At 41.5% G+C, this 9,694-nt stretch overlaps 1 pseudogene; it reads left to right on the forward strand.

The window, feature by feature from the left end:
- Positions 1-951: 951 nt before the first annotated feature.
- On the forward strand, positions 952-1,440 carry Srsf3-ps5 (serine and arginine rich splicing factor 3, pseudogene 5; annotated as a pseudogene).
- The last annotated feature ends 8,254 nt before the right edge of the window (positions 1,441-9,694 follow it).

Here is a 9,694-nt window from a genome sequence, read left to right on the forward strand (position 1 = left end):
TCCTACGTCTGAAGCACTGGGAAAATAGCCATGTAGATTACCTCAGAGAAGGAGCCGGTGCGATGGCAAGCACACACACTGATAGGAGCATTCGGGACCGGGAAAGCGCATGCACACTAGACTGATTTCTCTCTTCCTTTCTTGATGAGAGTTAATCCTTAACGACGACATAAATGCCTTGGGAAGAGGGATGGTTTTCTCCATTCTGTCTTACAGGTAGAGATTTTCTGTCCTATGCACTACTGAGACCAGGATGGACACATGCCCCATACAATGTGAAACTTACCGATTACTGGATTATCTGTAATCATTTTTTTTTCAAGGAAGTGGAACTGGATGGGAATATCTCAGTAGACCCAGGCCCCCAATCCAGATCATCAGTTGCCCTAGATTGCTGAGATGTGAATCCCGACCAGTTCATATATCCATGATGTGGAAGGAAATACGCTGCCCTAGGCCAACCCTGCCTTAACCCTCCAGTGTTCGAGGTCCTAAACAGGAAGAAACCTCTCTTCTGCCTCTAATCTACCCACTGCCTTATATTTCTATGTGAATTTGACCCTTCTAAGTCATTACCCATTCTTAAGCTGGGTATATTAGATTCATTGTGTGTGTGTTGTTTTGCTTGCTATAAAAGTTCCTTAAATGTGTTGGGTATCTCCCCTGGTAAGGCTGTCCTAAAGAAGAAAGTCAGCACCACCCACTGTCTTCAAGGGTGGGAGACCACGTGTTCATTAGGAACGGGTAGATACTGGTACTACCCTAAGCATTCACAAGAAAAGGCAGCTGGGAACATCTCTCAACCAATAATACAATAAAAATAACCCTTTCGGCCATTTCATGGATGCCGCGTTACTGAGAGCATCTATAAGAGCAAAGTTAGAGAGAAGTGGGTGGGCCTATCGGAGTGTTACGGTTTGAGCTCAGGTCTTTTAAATCCAGGATCGTGAAATGCATCGTGATTCCTGTCCCTTGGACTGTAAGGTTTATGTAGGTAATCTTAGAAAAAATTGGGGCAAGACTGAATTCGAACAGACCTTTGGCTATTGTGGACCGCTCCGAAGTGTGTTGGTTGCCTTGACACACTCCTGGCTTTGCTCTCATCGAATTTGAGGATCCCGGAGATGCTGCTGATGCTGTCCAAGAGCTAGATGGAAGAACACTATATATGTAAGAGTGGAACTGTCCAACGGTGAAAAGAGAAGTCGGAATCATGGCCTACCTCCCTCTTGAGGTCGTCATCCTCAAGATGATCACCGCAGGAGGAGTCCTCCACCTCAGCTCAGACCCCCAAGAAAGAGAAGTTTTTCCTGAAGCTGGAGCAGCTCACTTTCTAGAGAAAGGAGAAGAGAAAGGTCTCTGTCTCGTGAGAGAAATCACGAGCCTTCCCCATCCTTCTCTAGGTCTCGTAGCCAATCTAAGTCAAATGAAGGGAAATAGAAGGCCAGTTTGCAAAAGTGGTATACAGGAAGTAAGTTCATTTGACAGGAGTATGTCCAGGAAATTAAAGTCTTGTTTGAGACTTCATAAGCTTGGTGCATTTTTTTTTATTAACTTGAGTATTTCTTATATACATTTCGAGTGTTATTCCCTTTCCCAGTATCCGGGCAAACATCCCCCTCCCCCCTCCCCTTCCTTATGGGTGTTCCCCTCCCAACCCTCCCCCCATTGCCGCCCTCCCCCCAACAGTCTAGTTCACTGGGGGTTCAGTCTTAGCAGGACCCAGGGCTTCCCCTTCCACTGGTGCTCTTACTAGGATATTCATTGCTACCTATGAGGTCAGAGTCCAGGGTCAGTCCATGTATAGTCTTTAGGTAGTGGCTTAGTCCCTGGAAGCTCTGGTTGCTTGGCATTGTTGTACTTTTGGGGTCTCGAGCCCCTTCAAGCTCTTCCAGTTCTTTCTCTGATTCCTTCAACGGGGGTCCTATTCTCAATTCAGTGGTTTGCTGCTGGCATTCGCCTCTGTATTTGCTGTATTCTGGCTGTGTCTCTCAGGAGCGATCTACATCCGGCTCCTGTCGGTCTGCACTTCTTTGCTTCATCCATCTTGTCTAATTGGGTGGCTGTATATGTATGGGCCACATGTGGGGCAGGCTCTGAATGGGTATTCCTTCAGTCTCTGTTTTAATCTTTGCCTCTCCCTTCCTGCCAAGTGTATTCTTGTTCCCCTTTTAAAGAAGGAGTGAAGCATTCACATTTTGATCATCCGTCTTGAGTTTCCTTTGTTCTAGGGATCTAGGGTAATTCAAGCATTTGGGCTAATAGCCACTTATCAATGAGTGCATACCATGTATGTCTTTCTGTGATTGGGTTAGCTCACTCAGGATGATATTTTCCAGTTCCAACCATTTGCCTACGAATTTCATAAACTCGTTGTTTTTGATAGCTGAGTAATATTCCATTGTGTAGATGTACCACATTTTCTGTATCCATTCCTCTGTTGAAGGGCATCTGGGTTCTTTCCAGTTTCTGGCTATTATAAATAAGGCTGCGATGAACGTAGTGGAGCACGTGTCTCTTTTATATGTTGAGGCATCTTTTGGGTATGTGCCCAAGAGAGGTATAGCTGGATCCTCAGGCAGTTCAATGTCCAGTTTTCTGAGGAACCTCCAGACTGATTTCCAGAATGGTTTTACCAGTCTGCAATCCCACCAACAATGGAGGAGTGTTCCTCTTTCTCCACATCCTCGCCAGCATCTGCTGTCACCTGAGTTTTTGATCTTAGCCATTCTCACTGGTGTGAGGTGAAATCTCAGGGTTGTTTTGATTTGCATTTCCCTTATGACTAAAGATGTTGAACATTTCTTTAGGTGTTTCTCAGCCATTCGGCATTCCTCACCTGTGAATTCTTTGTTTAGCTCTGAACCCCATTTTTTAATAGGGTTATTTGTTTCCCTGCGGTCTAACTTCTTGAGTTCTTTGTATATTTTGGATATAAAGCCTCTATCTGTTGTAGGATTGGTAAAGATCTTTTCCCAATCTGTTGGTTGCCGTTTTGTCCTAACCACAGTGTCCTTTGCCTTACAGAAGCTTTGCAGTTTTATGAGATCCCATTTGTCGATTCTTGATCTTAGAGCATAAGCCATTGGTGTTTTGTTCAGGAAATTTTTTCCAGTGCCCTTGTGTTCCAGATGCTTCCCTAGTTTTTCTTCTATTAGTTTGAGTGTGTCTGGTTTGATGTGGAGGTCCTTGATCCACTTGGACTTAAGCTTTGTACAGGGTGATAAGCATGGATCAATCTGCATTCTTCTACATGTTGACCTCCAGTTGAACCAGCACCATTTGCTGAAAATGCTATCTTTTTTCCACTGGATGGTTTTGGCTCCTTTGTCAAAAATCAAGTGACCATAGGTGTGTGCGTTCATTTCTGGGTCTTCAATTCTATTCCATTGGTCTATCTGTCTGTCTCTGTACCAATACCATGCAGTTTTTATCACTATTGCTCTGTAATATTGCTTGAGTTCAGGGATAGTGATTCCCCCTGAAGTCATTTTATTGTTGAGGATAGCTTTAGCTATCCTGGGTTTTTTGTTATTACAGATGAATTTGCAAATTGTTCTGTCTAACTCTTTGAAGAATTGGATTGGTATTTTGATGGGGATTGCATTGAATCTGTAGATCGCTTTTGGTAAAATGGCCATTTTTACTATATTAATCCTGCCAATCCATGAGCATGGGAGATCTTTCCATCTTCTGAGGTCTTCTTCAATTTCTTTCCTCAGTGTCTTGAAGTTCTTTTTTTTTTTTTTTTTTTTTTTATTAACTTGAGTATTTCTTATATACATTTCAAGTGTTATTCCCTTTCCCGGTTTCCGGACAAACATCACCCTCCCCCCTCCCCTTCCTTATGGGTGTTCCCCTCCCAAACCTCCCCCCATTGCCACCCTCCCCGCATAGTCTAGTTCACTGGGGGTTCAGTCTTAGCAGGACCCAGGGCTTCCCCTTCCACTGGTGCTCTTACTAGGATATTCATTGCTACCTATGGGGACAGAGTCCAGGGTCAGTCCATGTATAGTCTTTAGGTAGTGGCTTAGTCCCTGGAAGCTCTGGTTGCTTGACATTGTTGTACTTTTGGGGTCTCGAGCACCTTCAAGCTCTTCCAGTTCTTTCTCTGATTCCTTCAACGGGGGACCTATTCTCAGTTCAGTGGTTTGCTGCTGGCATTCGCCTCTGTATTTGCTGTATTCTGGCTGTGTCTCTCAGGAGCGATCTACATCCGGCTCCTGTCGGTCTGCACTTCTTTGCTTCATCCATCTTGTCTAATTGGGTGGCTGTATATGTATGGGGCACCTGTGGGGCAGGCTCTGAATGGGTGTTCCTTCAGTCTCTGTTTTAATCTTTGCCTCTCCCTTCCCTGCCAAGGGTATTCTTTTTCCTCATTTAAAGAAGGAGTGAAGCATTCACATTTTGATCATCCGTCTTGAGTTTCCTTTGTTCTAGGGATCTAGGGTAATTCAAGCATTTGGGCTAATAGCCACTTATCAATGAGTGCATACCATGTATGTCTTTCTGTGAGTGGGTTAGCTCACTCAGGATGATATTTTCCAGTTCCAACCATTTGCCTACGAATTTCATAAACTCGTTGTTTTTGATAGCTGAGTAATATTCCATTGTGTAGATGTACCACATTTTCTGTATCCATTCCTCTGTTGAAGGGCATCTGGGTTCTTTCCAGTTTCTGGCTATTATAAATAGGGCTGCGATGAACATAGTGGAGCACGTGTCTCTTTTATATGTTGAGGCATCTTTTGGGTATATGCCCAAGAGAGGTATGGCTGGATCCTCAGGCAGTTCAATGTCCAATTTTCTGAGGAACCTCCAGACTGATTTCCAGAATGGTTTTACCAGTCTGCAATCCCACCAACAATGGAGGAGTGTTCCTCTTTCTCCACATCCTCGCCAGCATCTGCTGTCACCTGAGTTTTTGATCTTAGCCATTCTCACTGGTGTGAGGTGAAATCTCAGGGTTGTTTTGATTTGCATTTCCCTTATGACTAAAGATGTTGAACATTTCTTTAGGTGTTTCTCAGCCATTCGGCATTCCTCACCTGTGAATTCTTTGTTTAGCTCTGAACCCCATTTTTTAATAGGGTTATTTGTTTCCCTGCGGTCTAACTTCTTGAGTTCTTTGTATATTTTGGATATAAGGCCTCTATCTGTTATAGGATTGGTAAAGATCTTTTCCCAATCTGTTGGTTGCCGTTTTGTCCTAACCACAGTGTCCTTTGCCTTACAGAAGCTTTGCAGTTTTATGAGATCCCATTTGTCGATTCTTGATCTTAGAGCATAAGCCATTGGTGTTTTGTTCAAGAAATTTTTTCCAGTGCTCATGTGTTCCAGATGCTTCCCTAGTTTTTCTTCTATTAGTTTGAGTGTGTCTGGTTTGATGTGGAGGTCCTTGATCCACTTGGACTTAAGCTTTGTACAGGGTGATAAGCATGGATCAATCTGCATTCTTCTACATGTTGCCCTCCAGTTGAACCAGCACCATTTGCTGAAAATGCTATCTTTTTTCCATTGGATGGTTTTGGCTCCTTTGTCAAAAATCAAGTGACCGTAGGTGTGTGGGTTCATTTCTGGGTCTTCAATTCTATTCCATTGGTCTATCTGTCTGTCTCTGTACCAATACCATGCAGTTTTTATCACTATTGCTCTGTAATACTGCTTGAGTTCAGGGATAGTGATTCCCCCTGAAGTCCTCTTATTGTTGAGGATAGCTTTAGCTATCCTGGGTTTTTTGTTATTCCAGATGAATTTGCAAATTGTTCTGTCTAACTCTTTGAAGAATTGGATTGGTATTTTGATGGGGATTGCATTGAATCTGTAGATTGCTTTTGGTAAAATGGCCATTTTTACTATATTAATCCTGCCAATCCATGAGCATGGGAGATCTTTCCATCTTCTGAGGTCTTCTTCAATTTCTTTCCTCAGTGTCTTGAAGTTCTTATTGTACAGATCTTTTACTTGCTTGGTTAAAGTCACACCGAGGTACTTTATATTATTTGGGTCTATTATGAAGGGTGTCGTTTCCCTAATTTCTTTCTCCGCTTGTTTCTCTTTTGTATAGAGGAAGGCAACTGATTTATTTGAGTTAATTTTATACCCAGCCACTTTGCTGAAGTTGTTTATCAGCTTTAGTAGTTCTCTGGTGGAACTTTTGGGATCACTTAAATATACTATCATGTCGTCTGCAAATAGTGATATTTTGACCTCTTCTTTTCCGATCTGTATCCCCTTGATCTCCTTTTGTTGTCTGATTGCTCTGGCTAGAACTTCAAGAACTATATTGAATAAGTAGGGAGAGAGTGGGCAGCCTTGTCTAGTCCCTGATTTTAGTGGGATTGCTTCAAGTTTCTCTCCATTTAGTTTAATGTTAGCAACTGGTTTGCTGTATATGGCTTTTACTATGTTTAGGTATGGGCCTTGAATACCTATTCTTTCCAGGACTTTTATCATGAAGGGGTGTTGAATTTTGTCAAATGCTTTCTCAGCATCTAATGAAATGATCATGTGGTTCTGTTCTTTCAGTTTGTTTATATGATGGATCACGTTGATGGTTTTCCTTATATTAAACCATCCCTGCATGCCTGGGATGAAGCCTACTTGATCATGGTGGATGATTGTTTTGATGTGCTCTTGAATTCGGTTTGCCAGAATTTTATTGAGTATTTTTGCGTCGATATTCATAAGGGAAATTGGTCTGAAGTTCTCTTTCTTTGTTGGGTCTTTGTGTGGTTTAGGTATAAGAGTAATTGTGGGTTCGTAGAAGGAATTCGGTAGGGCTCCATCTGTTTCAATTTTGTGGAATAGTTTGGATAATATTGGTATAAGGTCTTCTATGAAGGTTTGATAGAATTCTGCACTAAACCCGTCTGGACCTGGGCTCTTTTTGGTTGGGAGACCTTTAATGACTGCTTCTATTTCCTTAGGAGTTATGGGGTTGTTTAACTGGTTTATCTGTTCCTGATTTAACTTCGATACCTGGTATCTGTCTAGGAAATTGTCCATTTCCTGAAGATTTTCAAGTTTTGTTGAATATAGGTTTTTATAGTAAGATCTGATGATTTTTTGAATTTCCTCTGAATCTGTAGTTATGTCTCCCTTTTCATTTCTGATTTTGTTAATTTGGATGCACTCTCTGTGTCCTCTCGTTAGTCTGGCTAAGGGTTTATCTATCTTGTTGATTTTCTCAAAGAACCAACTTTTGGTTCTGTTGATTCTTTCTATGGTCCTTTTTGTTTCTACTTGGTTGATTTCAGCTCTGAGTTTGATTATTTCCTGCCTTCTACTCCTCCTGGGTGTATTTGCTTCTTTTTGTTCTAGAGCTTTTAGGTGTGCTGTCAAGCTGCTGACATATGCTCTTTCCTGTTTCTTTCTGCAGGCACTCAGCGCTATGAGTTTTCCTCTTAGCACAGCTTTCATTGTGTCCCATAAGTTTGGGTATGTTGTACCTTCATTTTCATTAAATTCTAAAAAGTTTTTAATTTCTTTCTTTATTTCTTCCTTGACCAGGTTATCATTGAGTAGAGCATTGTTCAATTTCCACGTATATGTGGGCATTCTTCCCTTATTGTTATTGAAGACCAGTTTTAGGTCGTGGTGGTCCGATAGCACGCATGGGATTATTTCTATCTTTCTGTACCTGTTGAGACCCGTTTTTTGACCAATTATATGGTCAATTTTGGAGAAAGTACCATGAGGAGCTGAGAAGAAGGTATATCCTTTTGCTTTAGGATAGAATGTTCTATAAATATCCGTTAAGTCCATTTGGCTCATGACTTCTCTTAGTCTGTCTACATCTCTGTTTAATTTCTGTTTCCATGATCTGTCCATTGATGAGAGTGGGGTGTTGAAATCTCCCACTATTATTGTGTGAGGTGCAATGTGTGTTTTGAGCTTTAGTAAGGTTTCTTTTACATATGTAGGTGCCCTTGTATTTGGGGCATAGATATTTAGGATTGAGACTTCATCTTGGTGGATTTTTCCTTTGATGAATATGAAGTGTCCTTCCTTATCTTTTTTGATGACTTTTAGTTGAAAATTGATTTTATTTGATATTAGAATGGCTACTCCAGCTTGCTTCTTCTGACCATTTGCTTGGAAAATTGTTTTCCAGCCTTTCACTCTGAGGTAATGTCTGTCTTTGTCTCTGAGGTGTGTTTCCTGTAGGCAGCAGAATGCAGGGTCCTCGTTGCGTATCCAGTTTGTTAATCTATGTCTTTTTATTGGGGAGTTGAGGCCATTGATATTGAGAGATATTAAGGAATAGTGATTATTGCTTCCCGTTATATTCATATTTGGAAGTGAGGTTATGTTTGTGTGCTTTCATTCTCTTTGTTTTGTTGCCAAGATGATTAGTTTCTTGCTTCTAGGGTATAGCTTGCCTCCTTATGTTGGGCATTACCCTTTATTATCCTTTGTAGTGCTGGACTTGTAGAAAGATATTGTGTAAATTTGGTTTTGTCATGGAATATCTTGGTTTCTCCATCTATGTTAATTGAGAGTTTTGCAGGATACAGTAACCTGGGCTGGCATTTGTGTTCTCTTAGGGTCTGTATGACATCTGTCCAGGATCTTCTGGCCTTCATAGTTTCTGGCGAAAAGTCTGGTGTGATTCTGATAGGTCTGCCTTTATATGTTACTTGACCTTTTTCCCTTACTGCTTTTAATATTCTTTCTTTATTTTGTGCGTTTGGTGTTTTGACAATTATGTGACGGGAGGTGTTTCTTTTCTGGTCCAATCTATTTGGAGTTCTGTAGGCTTCTTGTATGCCTATGGGTATCTCTTTTTTTAGGTTAGGGAAGTTTTCTTCTATGATTTTGTTGAAGATATTTACTGGTCCTTTGAGCTGGGAGTCTTCACTCTCTTCTATACCTATTATCCTTAGGTTTGATCTTCTCATTGAGTCCTGAATTTCCTGTATGTTTTGGACCAGTAGCTTTTTCCGCTTTACATTATCTTTGACAGTTGAGTCAATGATTTCTATGGAATCTTCTGCTCCCGAGATTCTCTCTTCCATCTCTTGAATTCTGTTGGTGAAGCTTGTATCTACAGCTCCTTGTCTTTTCTTTTGATTTTCTATGTCCAGGGTTGTTTCCATGTGTTCTTTCTTGATTGCTTCTATTTCCATTTTTAATTCCTTCAACTGTTTGATTGTGTTTTCCTGGAATTCTTTCAGGGATTTTTGCGATTCCTCTCTGTAGGCTTCTACTTGTTCTCTAAGGGAGTTCTTTATGTCTTTCTTGAAGTCCTCCAGCATCATGATCAAATATGATTTTGAAACTAGGTCTTGCTTTTCTGGTGTGTTTGGATATTCCGTGTTTGCTTTGGTGGGAGAATTGGGCTCCGATGATGCCATGTAGTCTTGGTTTCTGTTGCTTGGGTTCCTGTGCTTGCCTCTCGCCATCAGATTATCTCTAGTGTTACTTTGTTCTGCTATTTCTGACAGTGGCTAGACTGTCCTATAACCTGTGTGTCAGGAGTGCTGTAGACCTGTTTTCCTGTTTTCTTTCAGCCAGTTATGGGGACAGAGTGTTCTGCTTTCGGGCGTGTAGTTTTTCCTCTCTACAGGTCTTCAGCTGTTCCTGTGGGCCTGTGTCTTGAGTTCACCAGGCAGGTTTCTTGCAGGGGAAAAATTGGTCCTACCTGTGGTTCCAAGGCTCAAGTTTGCTCGTGGGGTACTGCCTAAGTCCT

The sequence above is a fragment of the Rattus norvegicus genome, chromosome 18 (assembly GCF_036323735.1).
Source record: "Rattus norvegicus strain BN/NHsdMcwi chromosome 18, GRCr8, whole genome shotgun sequence".
Lineage (NCBI taxonomy): Eukaryota > Metazoa > Chordata > Mammalia > Rodentia > Muridae > Rattus > Rattus norvegicus.